This window comes from Peromyscus maniculatus, chromosome 1, assembly GCF_049852395.1.
Source record: "Peromyscus maniculatus bairdii isolate BWxNUB_F1_BW_parent chromosome 1, HU_Pman_BW_mat_3.1, whole genome shotgun sequence".
NCBI classification, from domain to species: domain Eukaryota; kingdom Metazoa; phylum Chordata; class Mammalia; order Rodentia; family Cricetidae; genus Peromyscus; species Peromyscus maniculatus.
In genome coordinates, this window is record NC_134852.1 from 162984883 (window position 1) to 163001342 (window position 16460).

The 16460-nt window shown below is 47.4% G+C and overlaps 1 long non-coding RNA gene across 1 annotated transcript in view; it reads left to right on the plus strand.

Moving 5' to 3' along the window:
• The window catches only part of LOC143270317 (uncharacterized), a 51529-nt gene extending 36262 nt beyond the window's left edge, over window positions 1-15267 (plus strand). The window contains exon 2 of the long non-coding RNA XR_013047460.1: window positions 13780-15267. This is a non-coding gene — a long non-coding RNA (uncharacterized LOC143270317). The remainder of the gene's footprint in view (window positions 1-13779) is intronic.
• The last annotated feature ends 1193 nt before the right edge of the window (window positions 15268-16460 follow it).

The window sequence follows — 16460 nt, forward strand, 5'->3', positions numbered from 1 at the left end:
ACTTTTTGGGAGTGATTAACAACCACTATCCCAAAAGCAAGAAAATAGAATTCATAAAGAAGACTGAATGGGTCCTTCCTCACATTGTGCAACAAAAGCCAATTTCTGGAGTCCTCACATTCTATACTGATGCAAATAAATCAGGGAAAGCAAAAACAAAACAAGATTCACATAGGGTGATAAGGGAAACAAAAGGTGTGGAGCCAGGCCAGGAGCTCAGCAGGAATCCACTACAAGCTTACCATAGATTATTTTGCATACTGACTTTGTTGCCTTAACTTGCTAGGCAAAGAGAACAGGTCTGTTTTAATGGGTGGAATGTGCAGGGGGCACTGGAGGGACAGTGCAGTCAGGAAAGCATTTGCCTTCAATCAGGAAGGGCTGAGTTTGATGCCCAGAACCCAGGTCAAAATGCTAGGCGTGGTGGTCTAGGCTTATAATCCCAGTGCTGGGGAAGTGGAGACAGGAGGGGCGTCTGGGCCTCAATGGCTGGCTGGGCTAGCCTAACAAGTGAGCCCTGAGCCAATGAGAGGCCTTGCTTTGAAGGAGGTGGACAGCATTCCTTAGGATGACACCAACGTTGTCCTCTGGCTTCCACTTGTGCGCGCGCGCGTGCGCGCGCGCGTGCACACACACACACACACACACACACACACTACAAAAAAGAATGTGCAATGAAGAAAACACATCTGTTCCCCTCTCCTTCTATCCACCATGGGTATGAGTTAGCAGTGCATATGTTGGAAAAGGTTGAAAATAACCAGGAAGTACCTAGATGATAAGAAAGCGGGGTATAAAAATAAGATGGATTTGATGGGAAGGCAATCCATAATGCATCACACCATAAGGTCCACCCACTTGGTAAGTGGTGGAGCATGGATTTGCTTCTGAGCTTGCTGGTAGACAAAGCCAAGAAGTGACCCCAAAGCCTGAAAACCCTCTCTGCTGTCCTGAAAGATGCTCTCAATTCTCCATGAGCAATAAGCAGCATGTTTCATGGTGCTGTTTCTTAGAAAAATCTCTCTGCCTGGAGGTCTGCCCCAAAGCACAGTCTAATGAAAGCCACAGATCCATGTGAACTAATAGATGTAACTATTGTTGTAGCAGGAATTTTTGTAGCAGACTAGGTCTTCCTTTAATTTAAAATTTTTCTGTATTATTTATTTTCTATATTATTTCTCTCTCTCTCTCTCTCTCTCTCTCTCTCTCTCTCTCTCTCTCTCTCTCTGTGTGTGTGATGTGTCTGCTGTGTGTGTGATGTATCTCCTGTGTGTGTGTATGCGTGTGTGTGTGTGTGTGTGTGTGTGTGTGTAGGTGCACTTGCCCATGAGTTACATGTGTGGAGGCCAGGAGTCGATGTCCGGTGTCTTCCTTTACACATTCATTCTCTACCTTGTTTTTTGAGACAGGGTCTCTCACTGAATCTGCAGCTCACCATTTCAGCTAGACCGGCTGGCCAGCAAGCCCCTGGGGTCTGCCGTGCTGGGGTTACAGGCGTGCGTTTTCATGCCTGGCCTTTATATCAGTGCTGGGGATCAGATCTCTGGTCCTCATGCTTGCACAGCCAGCTCTTTATCCGAGGAACCATCTTCCCAGCCTTGAATTCCGTTCTCTTGCTGCTGTTCAACCTCAGAGGCTCTTTGCTAAGAAGCCAGTGTTCTGAACACTGATGGGGGCCGTGCACAGTGTTGACCGCAGGTAGTGTGCAAAGAGGTGCCCTAGAGCAAACTCAGAGCGTAAGGCAGTCTCTGCCTCTCCGTGTGTGTGTGTGTGTGTGTGTGTGTGTGTGTGTGTGTGTGTGTGTGTGTGTGTAAAGCAGGGGCTACACAACTGTGCTTCTGAGCTCAGGGCTGCATCCGGCATGTTTAGGACTCAAGTGGCACTGGGAACCACCTAGACACCCTGTAGATGGGGAACCGTTTAAGCCTGAGGGTTGGCACGGCACCATTGTACAGATTAAGGTGATCCTTAGCTGTTGTTTACTCTCGGTTACACAAGCACTCCCTCGTATTGCAATATCCACTGCCCGTCACTGGTCGAGGCTCTGATGGGGTAGGGAATTTACTGACTAAGAAGATAGAGGAGAGGCTGGCTCTCCATCCATGCCACTTATTGATATGTCTGTGACCAAGAGAAATACTTCGAAATATGGATGGACATTAGAGGAAACATACTTCAGCAAACAATGGAACAGCTGTGCAAGACGGAAATGTTTTAGTGCAGATGATTAAATAGGAATGAGGGAGATGTGGAAGGATGCCTATGGAATATTGACAAGTGAAAAGCAGCTTGCAGAATGTGGGGCAGGGAGGAAGGAGGGCAGCAGGGAAGGAGGGAGGGAGAGGGAATGAGAATATATAGATATAGACATCTACCTGTCATTGTACAAGGTAGTTATCCACGGTGAGCTTTTTGATTATTTTTGCCTTCTTCCTTACATTTCATGCAGTGTTAAAGCTTTTAGTCCCTAGATCTTCTTCTTTTTTTTTTTTTTTTAATGAGCCGGCACTTATCATAAATTACATTCATTTAGAAACAAATTTTTAGCTTTTATTTTTATCTTATATGTCTGAGTGTTTTGCCCGCATACGTGTATCTGTACCACATATGTGTCTGGTGCCCAAGGAGGCGAGAAGCAGGAGTTAAATCCCCAGGAACTGGAGTAACAGACATTTGTGAGCTGCTGTGTGGGTACTGGGACTCAAACTTGATCCTCTGGAAGAGCAGCCAGTGCTCTTAACCACTGAGCATCTCTCCAGCCTCTAAATTCATTTTTTTAAAAAAATGTTAATTGGCTCATGTAAGGTAGGTTACAAAAAATAATCAAGGCAGGCTGGGTGTGGTGACTATAATCCCAGCATTCTTTTTTTTGTTTGTTTGTTTGTTTTGTTTTTTGAGACAGAGTTTCTCTGTGTAGCTTGTGCCTTTCCTGGAACTTACTCTGTAGCCCAGGCTGGCCTCGAACTCACAGAGATCCACCTGCCTCTGCCTCCCAAGTGCTGGGATTACAGGCGTGCGCCACCACCGCCCGGCAATCCCAGCGTTCTTCAAGTAGATGCAGGAATGGCTGCAAGTTTGAGGCCAGACTGAACCACGTAGTGAGAAATGTCTCCCGGGTAAACAAGCAAACCGGCAAACAAACACAACAGGTACCAAGGAAACATGCTCATTAGCAAAAACTTGGAAAACTATCCTTAAAAACTGGAAAACCAGACCTACATTTTGTACAATTAATGCCCTTAAAAAATTAGTAAGAAAGGGTCCCATCCGGTTCTACACCGAGCGCCTCACGGGCAGCGCTGAGCGAGCCTGCTGCCTGCCCCGCCGAGCTGTTAAAGCGTCGTTTCTAAGCTGTCTAAAATCTCTCTGCTTTCCATACTAGAATGTACTGCATGGCTTTATAGATGCTAGACACCTGGTTTCCTAGCAGTTTCTAAATGTCATTCTCCTGGTGAAACCACGCAGGGTAAAGCCAGCTCCTGAAGAAAAATAGAAGCGGAACTTATAATTTGAAATCACAAAGCAGTATGAGCTCAAATTTAAAACCCTCAGTGTACGTGTTCCAGCCACTTCAAACAACAGCCTTTCTCCTCACCTTCCAACTGCCAGCGTGAGAGGGTGCCTGTGTTACCCAAGTTCATCAACTAGGGGACTGTTTTTTTTTTTTTTTTTTTTAACGCCTTCACTAACTCGGCTGGAGTGTAATTCAGATGGTGGACTGTTTGCCTAGCATGCACAAAGCCCCGGGTTCTATTCCCAGCACCTCAAAAGCCAAGTGCAATCCTTGTAATCCCAGCGCTCAGGAGGTGGAGCCAGGAGGATCAGAAGATCAAGGTCATCTTCAGCTATGTATCGAATTTGAGGTTAGCCTGCGCTATGCAAGATCTTATCTCAAAAACAAAACAAAACAAACAACAACAACAAAAAACCCCAACCAAAAACCAGTAGCTGAAGAGGCCACACCTCAGCAGTCAAGAAGAGCTCGCTGCCCTTGCAAAGGGCTCTGATTCGATTCCCAGCCCCGATGTGGCTGCTCACAACTGTCTGGAACTCTAGTTCCAGGGGCTCTGGGGTGTCTTCCGACCTCCAGGGACTCCTGGAAACATGTGGTGCACAGATACATACTCAGGCACTCATGTGCACATGCAGAGTGAGTGAGTGAGTGAGTGAGTGTGTGTGTGTGTGTGTGAGAGAGAGAGAGAGAGAGAGAGAGAGAGAGAGAGAGAGAGAGAGAGAGAGAGAGAGAGGAGAGAATAAATAAATACTAAAACAAGACAAGAAGCCCTCACTAATTAATCATCCATCTTTGAGCTTGTCAGTTTAACACTGAGAGGCTCACTCACACATCACAGGGTATGATAAATTGATAAATGCCGGAGAATGTGAGCTTCAATGCCTGCAGTCACTCCAGCAAAGACCTAGGGACCACAGGGGAATTGTGGGGTGAATGAAGGTACCTGGATGCTGGACCTCAAGACTCACAGGTCAAAAGCAGCCTTCCCTAGCCCAGATAGTTTTATAGACCAGGATGGTGGTGCTAATGTGCATTCAAATAATTCAAAATTAACCAAAGGATACATTGGTAAAATTTACCAACAATGTTATTTTCTTGAGTTGATATTCCTATGTAGCCTAAGATAGCCTTAAAAACAGGATCCTCCTGCCTCAGCCTCCTGAGTTCTGGGATTATAGGCATGCATCACCTGCCTGGATTTAAGATACTCATAGAAAACAGGAGAGGGGAAAAGGAGCTTGCACTCCAGGTGTTAGGTTTCAGTGTTGGGGCTGGGGTGAAACCAGTGGCTGGGAGCTTGCCTGGCATGCACGAGGCCCTGGGCTCCATCCTCAGGACTGTGGTGATGTAGATGGTGTTTATCTGATTTAAGGATGAATAGTGAGGCAAGCTCTAAACGAAAAATAGAAGTAGATATTAACATTCTGTAAACCACAAAGCAATATGAGCAAAAGTTGAAGCTGTCTGATAAGAAAGAACAATAGGAGCAGGATCAGTTCCTCATCTGTACTCACTCTTTTAACCTTTGCTGGGTGCTGCTGGGAGGGGGCACTGCTATGAACGTCGGGGATTCAAAAACACTCGAATACTTAAAAGATAAGCGTCTCGGGGCAGATGAAAATGTAAGCAGTTTCCAAAAGGAAAGATTAAAAATGTCCAATAAGCACAGATTAAAAAAAAAAGTAACCTTCCACCCTAAGAATTTACTCAATGGTGAGAAATATTTTTCCCTCAAAAATCACTTCAAAATTCTAGAGCAACCAGCATAGCAGCACCTTTCTTTAGTTCCTCTGATCAATACGGTTGATTTAATTTAATGACCTGGGAAGCAGAGGCAGGACCACATGGTGGAACGAGAGAACCGACTTCCCCAAGTTCTCATCTGACCTCTGTAATGTGCACCGCGGCACATGCATGCCCAGTGCCCCCATAAAACAAATAATAATAATCTGTTAACAGATTGTGTGTGTCTAACGCACTTAGTGTTCATGTTGCAGCATGTATCAGTTTGAAGGACTGAATGCGTATGAGACATTTTGGAAGAGTGAATTGTGTATTGTTAGCTGTGAGAAGGAAGGAATCTTCTATTTCTGTTTTTTTTTTTTTTACCAATTTTTCATTTTTATTTGGTTTTTCAAGAGAAGGTCTGGAGTACCCTAGGTTGTTCTCAAAGTTGCTATGCATCCAAGGATAACTTTGAACTCCTTGACCCTCCTGCCTCCACCACCAAAGTGCTAGATTTACAGCGTGCACCACTATGCCGCCTGGTTTAGGCGGTGCCGGGGGTGGAACCCAGGGCTTCAGCCATGCTAGGCAGCATCCTACCTTTGAACTACATCCCTAGCCCCACTTATGTTTCTTAATTTTTAAATTTTGCTATGACAGGTCCTGTGTCTGAAAATAGGGAGGGTGTTTTAGAAAGTGACTATATCCCATTAAAAAGTGCATTGCATGCCATTAAGCACACGAACACCCGGTAAACAATGCGGGGGAACGGCACAACACCATGATTAAGATCTGGAGCCTTAATTTGATTCTTTTCAGTATTTTAACTTTTTATATGACAAGTATGGTAGCTTTTTTATAGCTACTATAGGCGGCACATGCTTTTAAACCCAGCCATCAGGAGGTAGAGACAAGCGGATCTCTGTGAGTTTGAAGTAAGTCTGGTCTACATAGCAAGTTCCAGGCCAGCCAGGGCTACACAATGAGACCCTGTTTTTAAATACATAAAATCTATAAAATATCTTTACAACCCCAAGGCTCAATGTATCTTCCTTCAACCTCTACACACTTTCTTAGGTGAAGTGGTTCTGAATCATAAGCAGTGGTTGCAAATGTCCATCTGCATGCAGGGGGGGGGGGCAGTACAATGAACGATCACGGTTTGACCCAGTGGTTCTCACCTTCCCAGTGCTGCAGCCCTTTAATACAGTCCTCATGCTGTGGTGACCCCCAACCAGAAAATTATTTTCGTTGCTACTTCATAACTGTCGTTTTGCTGCTGTTAAGAATTATAATGTAAATATCTGATTTACAGGATATTCGGTATTTGACCCCTGTGAAAGGGTCGTGACTCACAGGTTGAGAACCCACTGGTTTAACCTCCTTTCCAGACTCTGGATAGTCTGTATGTGACTGATGAATAAATATAAATAAAAGCAAAAACCAAAACCCCACATTGAGCAAGTAATTGACTATGTAATGTGCTCCACTCTGGGAAAGCCTCAGCAATTTTGTTTTCTTCTCTTCTCTTTTCTTTTCCTCTCTCTCTCTCCCTCTCCCTCTCTCCCTTTCTCTGTTTCTTTTTCCCCGGAGACAGGGTTTCTCCATGTAGTTCTGGCTGTCCTGGAACTCACCCTGTAAACCAGGCTGGCCCCAAACTTAGAGCCAGCCTCCTGCCTCTGCTCCCCAAGTGCTGGGATTAAAGGTGTGTGCTACCACCGTCCGGCTTCATTTTTCTTTTCTAATCACACAAAATAACATATTTTTAAAGGTACATATGTAACCAAACAAAAAAGTGTATTTACCTTTGATATGGAAAAAATGTAAACACAAAACTGAAATTTGTCAGGTAATTCTTTTTTCTCTATGTCTTTTTCCCTTGTCTTTTGACTTTTAAAAAATAAAATCTGTTTTATTTTTGATGGTGTCATCGACTGTAACTGTAAGCTGCAGTGAGCTCGTGAGTGCCCCGGCCATGTCACGCCCAGAAGACAGCGTAGCGCCACTCTCCTCTCCATCCTTCAGTTCTTGCATTCCTTCTCTTCCTCTTTGGCAATGTCCCCTGAATCTCCAGGGAAGGGTTTGATGTCCATGTCCTGTTTGGAGATGAGCACTGTGACCAGCTATGAGTCTCTGCATTGGCTGCTGCCTACTGCAGAGAGAAGCTTCTCTGAGCAGCGCTGAGGACAGCACTAATCTACGGATACAAACACGAGCATTCAGTCAGAAAGCAGTTTGACAGTGTGTCCATTTAGCAAGACAAAAGTAGTAGGTTCTCCCTGGGATCGGCAGTTTCTTATCCAGTGAAGACACATTTACCATATTGCACTAACAGGTGAGGGCATTTGCTCAAGAGAAATGAAATCTCATGTTCTACAGGCTGGAAGGGGGTGTTGGATCCCCTGAAGCTGGACCTACATGTGGCTGTGAGTCTCCTAATGTGAGTGCTGCGAACATCAATTAGATCCTCTAGAACAGGAGGTGCTCATGACCACTGAACCACCTCCCGAACCCCCTAGCTGTCCGCTTAAAGTGGATGCATTTTATTGCATGTAAGTTATATATCAGCCAAGGTGATTTTTAAAAATTGTTTTCCAGTGTAGGGCCAGCTACATAATTAAGATGGCTGTAGAACAGGAAATGCAGCCAGGAAGCAGGGGTAGAGTGAAGCAGTCAGCACAGGTTCTGTGCCCATGCTGGCCCTGGTGCTGTGTGCTGATTCTGGTACCTTGTTCGTGTGCGTGTGCGTGTGCGTGTGCGTGTGCGTGTGCGTGTGCGTGTGCGTGTGCGTGTGTGTGTGTGTGTGTGTGTGTGTGTGAGAGAGAGAGAGAGAGAGAGAGAGAGAGAGAGAGAGAGAGAGAGAGCATACTTGATATAATGCAGTTTTTCCATCCATGCTTAGCTTACCTCATTTTTTAGCTTGTTGATGGCGTGCTGGGTTCCCTCTCCCAGCGAGTCAGTCAGGCCCCCATCTATAACTCCCCACAGAACATTTCACAGGGCCTCGACATTCCAATTAGCCCATCTCCCCACCAAACTTTAGGGTGTTTTCTGTTTCTCACCATTATCAACACTCACCTTCCCACACATCCTCCCTCTCAAAAACCTAAAAAGAAAGAAAGATAAAAGGCTCCGTGAAAGGAGTGGATTGAGAGTTCAGGGAGACACGAACTTCAGTGATGTGCTGATGGACAGGGGTGGGCATCAGAGTTCTACCCCACTGAGTTTATTTTAAAAGAATGACATAAGTTTTCTGGGTGTTGGAGTTCTGTCCCACCGAGTTTATTTTAGAAGGATGATGTAAGTTTTCTTTTAAAATTTCAGTCTTGAAAATATGACATTGGACGCGAGTTATGAATCACATCCTGCTTCAACAAACCTTTGACGAGATGAGACGTTGTAGAAAACAGCTTCACCATGTGAGGGCCTAATGTGCAGCTTGCTGTCAATCATTCCCGGAGACCAGAGCCATGTGCCTTCCAGCAAAGCTTCTATCTTTTCAAGAGGTGGAGCAAAAGACTGATGATCACATCCACATGATGTGAAATTCATTCTTTTTTAAGAGTCCTAGATAAACTGGGTTAGGATAAGTGTTATTGCAAGGACTTCAGTGACAGCTTTTTATGTTACAAGGGCCGAATCGATTGCTGCATCAATGTCCGTATAGCCATCAAATCCTAAGGTGTTTACTAGTCATGGGGCCCTGCTCCAGACAATGGCTAAATCTGAAAAAGTACATCATTTGGACAACGTGATCTCTGAGCTGTGTTTCAGCTCTAAGAATTTAAGAACTCTGAGGAAGCAGTTCATGCTCAGGTATGCATGACTGGTACCTGCCAGGAGAAGTCATCTTTTAGAATGACTCTTGAGAAGGCAGGCATCTTAATAAAGACAGACCAGGGACTAATGGCAGCTCAGTCAGCAGTGTGGTTGGCTGTGGACACTTTGGTGAAGGAGCTCTTCCCGGAACTGTCAGCTTCAGTGTTGGTGGCAGAGAGACAAAAGTTTGTATAAACCCACCGGTGGCGCACGCCTTTAATCCCAGCATTCGGGAGGCAGAGCCAGGCGGATCTCTTTGAGTTCGAGGCCAACCTGGTCTACAAAGTGAGTTCCAGGAAAGGCGCAAAGCTACACAGAGAAACCCTGTCTCGAAAAACCAAAAGAAAAAAAAAAGTTTGTATAAACCCATCTGTTCACTTACAAACACCCACCGGTGTCCCTAGATGCTTCTCACGGCCCCTTCCTGGGTTACAAACTGCCTGGACCCGTAGAAGTCTCAGGGAAGGCCAGGCACAGCAAGCTGGAAGAGTGCTATACCCATGACAGCCTCACCCTGGTGCAAGTCTTAAGGACTGTGGTGGCACATATGTTTGTCACCCACTCTGTGGTCAACTTGAGCAATTTAGTGAGGCTCTGTTTCCAAAAACACAAAAATGTAAAAAATTAAGGAAAAGACATGCTTGTCTGGCGTGGGTGGGGCCATGGGTTCATCCTCAGCATCGCAAGACAAAAGTTCATCTATAGATCAGATTGGCCTCAGGGCTGCCAGCTTGGGGCCTTAGGGAGGTAACAGCCCGTACTGTGGACTCGTGTCTTAGCCACAGCCTGTGTGACTCTCTCAGCATCAATGACCTCATCTCCAAAGTTGGGCAAGGTCCTGGACTTTGCCAGCAATCCTTGGGCCCCAGTCCCTGCTTTGGTGAGAGGAGAGGGTTATGAGTGTGAGGGCCAGTCCTTACAATGCTGCTTTTCTCTTGGTTGGGCACCTTGGTAATGGTTTCTGATGATGCTGAGGTGAAGTTGGGTCTGGTAGCTACAAAGCCCTGATGGCAGCTCCATCCTTCAGTCATGCCTGGAAGTGAGGGCTGGACCATCTGGGTTTTGTGCCAATAAGCACTCTCCCCTTGACTGTGTAGATGCTGCCAAAGGTCCCTTTGTAACTCCCCACCCCCAAGGAAGCCTCTCAGACCGGAGGTGTACTGAACCTCCAGATCCAGATCCTGGGGAGGGGGTGGCTGCTGAGATGGTGGTGACGATAAACTTTGTTGCAAGACACATCAAGCGTTGCTTTCTGGTTTTTGTGTGGGTGCTGTCCTGGTGGAGGAGAATCAGATGTCCTTGAATGGATGTAGAAGAGTCTTGCCCCACCCTTGGCGCCTGACACGGAAGAGACACTAACGGTAGAGAAGAGGTCTCAGACGCAGTCTGGGCTGGGTTGGAGTCTTCTTGGGGCTCATAGCAATGGCTGCCACTGAGGGCTGTCACATGAGGTAATGGAGCAAGTGAGGGATAGCAAGGATGAGGAGCCCTTGAACGTGAGCAGGTTACATACTCGTAAACTGAATGAAAACGGTGAAGAGTGTGGGAGCAGAGGGGTGGCTTCCGTTCTGTATGAATATAGTACAAAAACCATTTCTCAGCTGGGTATGGTGGTGCAGGCCTGTCATCCCAGCACGTAGTAGGCCAAGTCAGGAAGAGCATGAGTTAGAGGCTAGCCTGGGCTAAGTAGTGAGCTCCTGTCCCTGCCCCCATTTCTCTCTGCCTTTGAGATAGTAACTTATGATTCCCACACTGCTCCTTGGAGGCCTCACTTCTAATTACTTTGCATTGGTTCAACTTGCTTAATTAAAAAGTGATGAACTCGGGGACCTTCTTGTTCAGAGATGTCCCTCCCAGCTCTGGTGGAGCCTGAGCACATATATCCTGGGGGACACTCCAGGGTGATATCAGCAAACTAAGAAGGGGGCAGGAAGGCGATGGGGTATGATGACGCTGGGTTTTTGTTTTAAATTGGGGCAGGAATGAAGGAAGGCAGTGACACCCATCTGCAACTTTTGAGAAGCCTTTGTGGGACGCAGATGTTCAGGTGGAAGGGTAGCCTATTTATAGAAACACACGTCAAAGGAAGAAACAAACCTGCTTCTCGAACACAGACAATTAACCCAAGAGCTTCCCCGGCTGCACCTCCAGCGGGATCGATGCCTTGGAGGTCACGCAGACCTGGGCAGCCCCACATGGAGACTAGTCTGGGTTCTCTATGCCATCCCTTCCCTGTGGGTGATGAGGGTACCTCGGGGCTGGGTGGGGGCAGTTTTCTGAGCGTTCCACTGAGTGAGCTGGCCGCTGCCAGCTCAGCTCAGCTTTCACTGAGTTGGGGAGAGCGCTCCTCTGCCCCAACTGTGTCTCCGTTTGTCCTTATAGAGCAGGGATCTAAAAGTGCAGTTAGGGGGGTGGGTGGCAGGCAGGCCACAGTGTAGATGCCCTTTCATCTGCAGATGTGGGTGACTCAGGCGCAGCCACTCTAGAGCGGCTGTTCTGCCTGCCCCACCTTCTCAGGGGACCCCAAGACCATGCACTTAGGGTTCCACAAAGATCTCTTGGCCTTGGGAGCAGCTGAGGACTTAGCACCCCATCTCACCTCTCCAAGACATTCTGATAGACGCTGGGAACGGGGGGGGGCGCGGGTAGGGGGGCAGAAAGAATAAACAAGCCAACAGGCAAGCTCAGGCTTTGCTTCTCAAAAGTCTCTTGATCTTTTTTCTCTTCTTTCTTTTTTTTGAGACAGGGTCTCACTACATAGCTCAGGCAGACCTCCAACTCACTGTCTTCCTGCCTCCTGCCTCAGCCTCTTGAGTGCTGGGGTTGTAGGTGTGCACCACTGTGCCTAGCAATAATTTATAATCTGAATGAAGAAAATGTCGAAATACAATACAAAATGATACACAGGATGGAATGATTGGGTGAATGGATGGTGGGGGGCAGGAGTCAGACTTCCCACTTTTGGCATGGGGGAGGGTTACAAAGGAAGAGAGGGCCAGAGTGATGCACACCGCATTGTGTTGATTATCATCGGGCATTAGTGTGCATTTAGGATGGCCTTTATGGAGCTGCACATGGAGATATATGGAAATGTTTATGGATTTGTACGTATACCTAAGTTGGCGCATGTACATGGATGCATGCATGCGCGCGCACACACACACACACACACACACTCACACACACACACTCACAAACACACACTTACTTCTTGATCAGTTGACATGACTTAAACCACTCTGCCCTAGTAACCATTGATCCCCAAGCACCCAGACCTTGTTTTCTGTTGTTCGCCAGCAAAAGCAAGCAGGCCTCTCTGGAGAAGTGGTCAGTTCTAAAGCTGGAGCATCTTTCTATTGTCCTGCTGTAGCAAAATACATGTAACATAGAACCTGCCATTCTTGACAGAGTCTCACACTGTAGCCCAGGCTTGTTGGGAGCATAGCACGGAGATCCTTGGACCCACAGATCTCCAGAGAAACCAGGAATGTTAAGCATACAGGATTGTCTTTCCAGTGGAAAAGATGAAAAGCCTGCTCTTCCATCCAGAAAACTGAGAACTGGAAGTGATTAATAGTCTGGTGAGCTACATCATCTGTTGGACTGGGCCATGTCAAGCTCCCATAACTAGGACCAGAATAGACTAATAGTCCAAATGACCTCTATGCTATCTGTATGACTGAGACCAGACCAGACTCTTCCTCAAGCCCTTAAGCTAGTACAGGTAGCCTCTCTAGAACCCATCTTCTTGGAAGAAATGACCTGTACCCTGAGTTGAGTTTCAATGTAATTACACTTCCTTGTACGCTGAGGATTGTATTACACCTCCTCCTAGATTATAAGGGTCTTAAATATGTTGGGAGTGAACCACCCGATAGAAGTCTTGATCCAGGTTGCTGAAGTCAATCTGAACTGAGTTTTTTCTTTTCTTTCTTTCTTTTTTTTTTTCTTTCTTTCTTTTTTTTTTTTTTCTGAGACAGGGTTTTTCTGTGTTGTTTTGTTTCCTGTCCAGGTTCTTGCTCTGTAGACCAGGCTTGCCTCAAACTCACAGAGATCTGCCTGCCTCTGCCTCCCGGGTGCTGGGATTAAAGGCATGCGCCACCACCGATTGGCCTGAACTGAATTTTCATTTTCTTCTCTTCATGTTTCCTTCTCTGACATCTGCGGAGACCTCCTCAAAAGCTGGCCTCAGACTACTGTTTATTCTCCTGCTGAGAATATTCTCCAAGTGCTGGCAGTACAACCACCAGGCCTGGCCAAAATCTAACTTCTTAAAATATTATTTTTTTTAAACACTTATTTCTTTTGTGTTGGGGGCAGGCTTGTGTCATGGCGCTTGTGTGGAGGTCAGAGGTCAGCTAGTGAGAGTCAGTTCTCTTCTTCCACCGTGTGGGTTCTGAGGAGCGAGCTCAGGTCGTGAGGCATGGCGGCCAGCACCTCTGTTCACTGACTCACCTCAGCGGCCCAGTCTTAAACCTGGCTAAGTGTGCAGTTCAGGGACATTAACTATGCTTGCAATTACCTGCAACCATGACTGCTGGTCATCCTCTGGAGAACTGAAACCGTGTCTGTCAATCAGCTCTCCCCACACACCCTGGGAAGCCACCAGCCGCGGCACCTGCCCCTGGATCCTCCCTCTGCTGTTAGTGATCTTAAGCCTCCCAAAGGCGTTTGCCTTTTCCTGTCTTGTCATCCATTTCTCCTACCCTGGTGTCTTCCAGGTTCACATAATTGAAGCATTTGTTCAAATCCCCTCCCCTTTGAAAGCCGGAAGCATTTGGTGGGGCCTGAGCATCTAATTCAAAGAAACCTGCATGGTATGTAAAACTGTCCGAAACACCAAAGGGTTTAGAGCCTTTGTGCAGAAGCTCTGCTTATACAGATGGACGTGGAATGGAATCCCCACTGTGGGCTGTGAACAGCTAGGTCCTTCCAGAATGTTCCAAGCAAACGGGACTGGAAAACCATAGCTTCACAGTGGAGAAAGCTGATGGAGGCCACTCGGGCAGGCACACAGGTGAACATCTGCCGTGGTGACCGATTGTGTATGCTGCTGGCAGGTTGAAGATGGCAGTCATCTCTTGGTCTTGGACCAAGGCTCTTGGGGAAGGGATTGCAGAGAGTGATCAGATGGATTTGCTATTAGCCTTGAATTCTCCACCCCCTCCTCAGCTCTCAAGTGCTGAGGTTATAGGCTTGTACCACCATACTTGACTGCTATTAATTCTTGCAATTGTGATAAATTCATGTTGCTTATGCAAGTGGGTCATAACAAGGAGTAAGCCCAGTGTATAGGGAAATTCTCTGTACCATCTATGAAAGTATTAAAATAATTTTTTAAAAAAGTGTTTTAGAAGGAACTATGGCTGGAGGCAGATGGAGAGAAAGCTGCGATGGTGGGCAGAAGGGAGCGGAGCCAGCTGGGGCCAGGAGTCAGGGCAGACTTCAGAAGCTCAGTTTCCTTGGGTGTGACATGCATGGTGGCGGCGGTGGGGGACAGGGTGGGAGTGGGCTACCCCCTTGTCTCCTGGCTCTGATGGCTTCCTCTCTTCCTCCCCAGCTCTGAGCTACTCTCGCTCTGCATCCACTCCTGGGATACCTGCTAGCCCTCAGGTCGACACCCTCAACTTCTGGGGCCCCAGGAGTGTGGGATTCAGAGAGGCCAGTTCACTGAAGACCCAGCTCCACTGCCGGGATGCCTTGCCTTTCTGAGGACATGGTCCCTGTCTAATGTCTCGTGGAACTGGTGCTTATGACCCTGCCAAGCATTCTAGAAGCCCACAGCCACGGGACAGGACTCTAGTGGAAAAGCAGTGCCCTGCATGTTTGCTTGTCTGTCTGTCTTTGAGACAGGGTCTCCTGTCACCCAGGCTGGTCTTGAATTCACTATGCAGCTCTGAATGATCTTGATCCTCCTGCCTCAGCCTCCCGAGTGTTGGGATGGCTGGTGTGTTTTCTAAAGCAAGAATATTTCTCTACAGACTCGAGCATACATTCAGAGCGTGAGACTGGATCCTGATTGCATCCTGTTATTAGGCCTGTAGACCTCACCCTGTTTGTGCCTGCCCATCATTGCCCAGCCGCCCCTCTCTGGCTCCTCTGACAGGAAGTTGCTCTCGAGTCTTTATATTCAGTCTTTCACGAAGCACATGTCAGCTGCTTCGCAAAATGTCAAAGATCCCCTTGAAAATAAATCGATTTTTATTTTATTTTCTGCAAGATGAGTTCATTTAAGGAAAAATCTATTAAGGGGACCAGAGGAACAAGCAGTCCACAGATAAAAATCTTGAGGGCCCATGAGGAAAAATGAACTGAGGAAACACTTTGTTTCTCATTCTGCCCTGTGTTCTCACCTCACTGGGGTGGTTGACAGTGGGACAAAGAGCTGACATTAAGAATAGGAGCAGGGAGCCCACCCCAGGGAGCAGAGTGGGGTACTAGGTTCTCACCTAGGTGCTCTGGGGGGCAGGGATGTGCCCCAGATGGATGTGGGGTTAGGTGGACTTAACCAAGCCAGCTGTGACATCAGGCTTGGAGCCAGACAGAGAGGGAGCGGAGTAGGGACAGGCAGTTCCAGGAACCCCTGGCAGGGGCACTCGGGACACTCGGGGTCTTCACAGGCCAGGGCCCAGAGCCAGTGTCTCTGCCATCACCCTCACTAGAGAGCTCTCTACCGCCAGAGCCTCGGCAGCTCCCATGAACAGGGCAGCCTGGCTGCTGTGATTGTACACTAGCTGTCCCACTGTGTGTGTGTGTGTGTGTGTGTGTGTGTGTGTGTGTGTGTAAGGGTGAGTATGTGTGTGTGTGTGTAAGGGTGAGTATGTGTGTGTGTGTGTGTGTGTGTGTGTGTGTAAGGGTGAGTATGTGTGTGTGTGTGTAAGGGTGAGTATGTGTGTGTGTGAGGGTGTGTGTGTGAAAGTGAGTATGTGTGTGTGTGAGGGTGTGTGTGTGAAAGTGAGTATGTGAGTGTGTGAGGGTGTGTGTGTGAAAGTGAGTATGTGTGTGTGTATGTGTAAGGGTGTGTGTATGAATGTGTGTTTCTGTAAGGGTGAGTATGTGTGTATAAGGGTGAGTATGTGTGTGTGAATGTGTGTAAAGGTGAGTATGTGTGTGTGTGTGTGTGTGTGTGTGTGTGTGTGTGTCTGTGCACATGGCTGGCCCTAGGCCACAGGAGGGTTGGCCTGCTCTTGACTAAGGGTCAACAGTCCTGCAGGGGACAGGCCTCCATGTTGGGTGTCTGTCTGTAACTGGTCCCTCCTGCTGCTTCAAGCTATAGAGAAGGTGGGAAGAATGAGGGCCAGGGCAGGAAGCATGGAGCCAAATTCAGGAAGTCACGATGCTAGCCAGAGGTTGGGCCACAGGTTCAGGGGAGCAAAAGGTGACCATTGAGGCCACATCACAA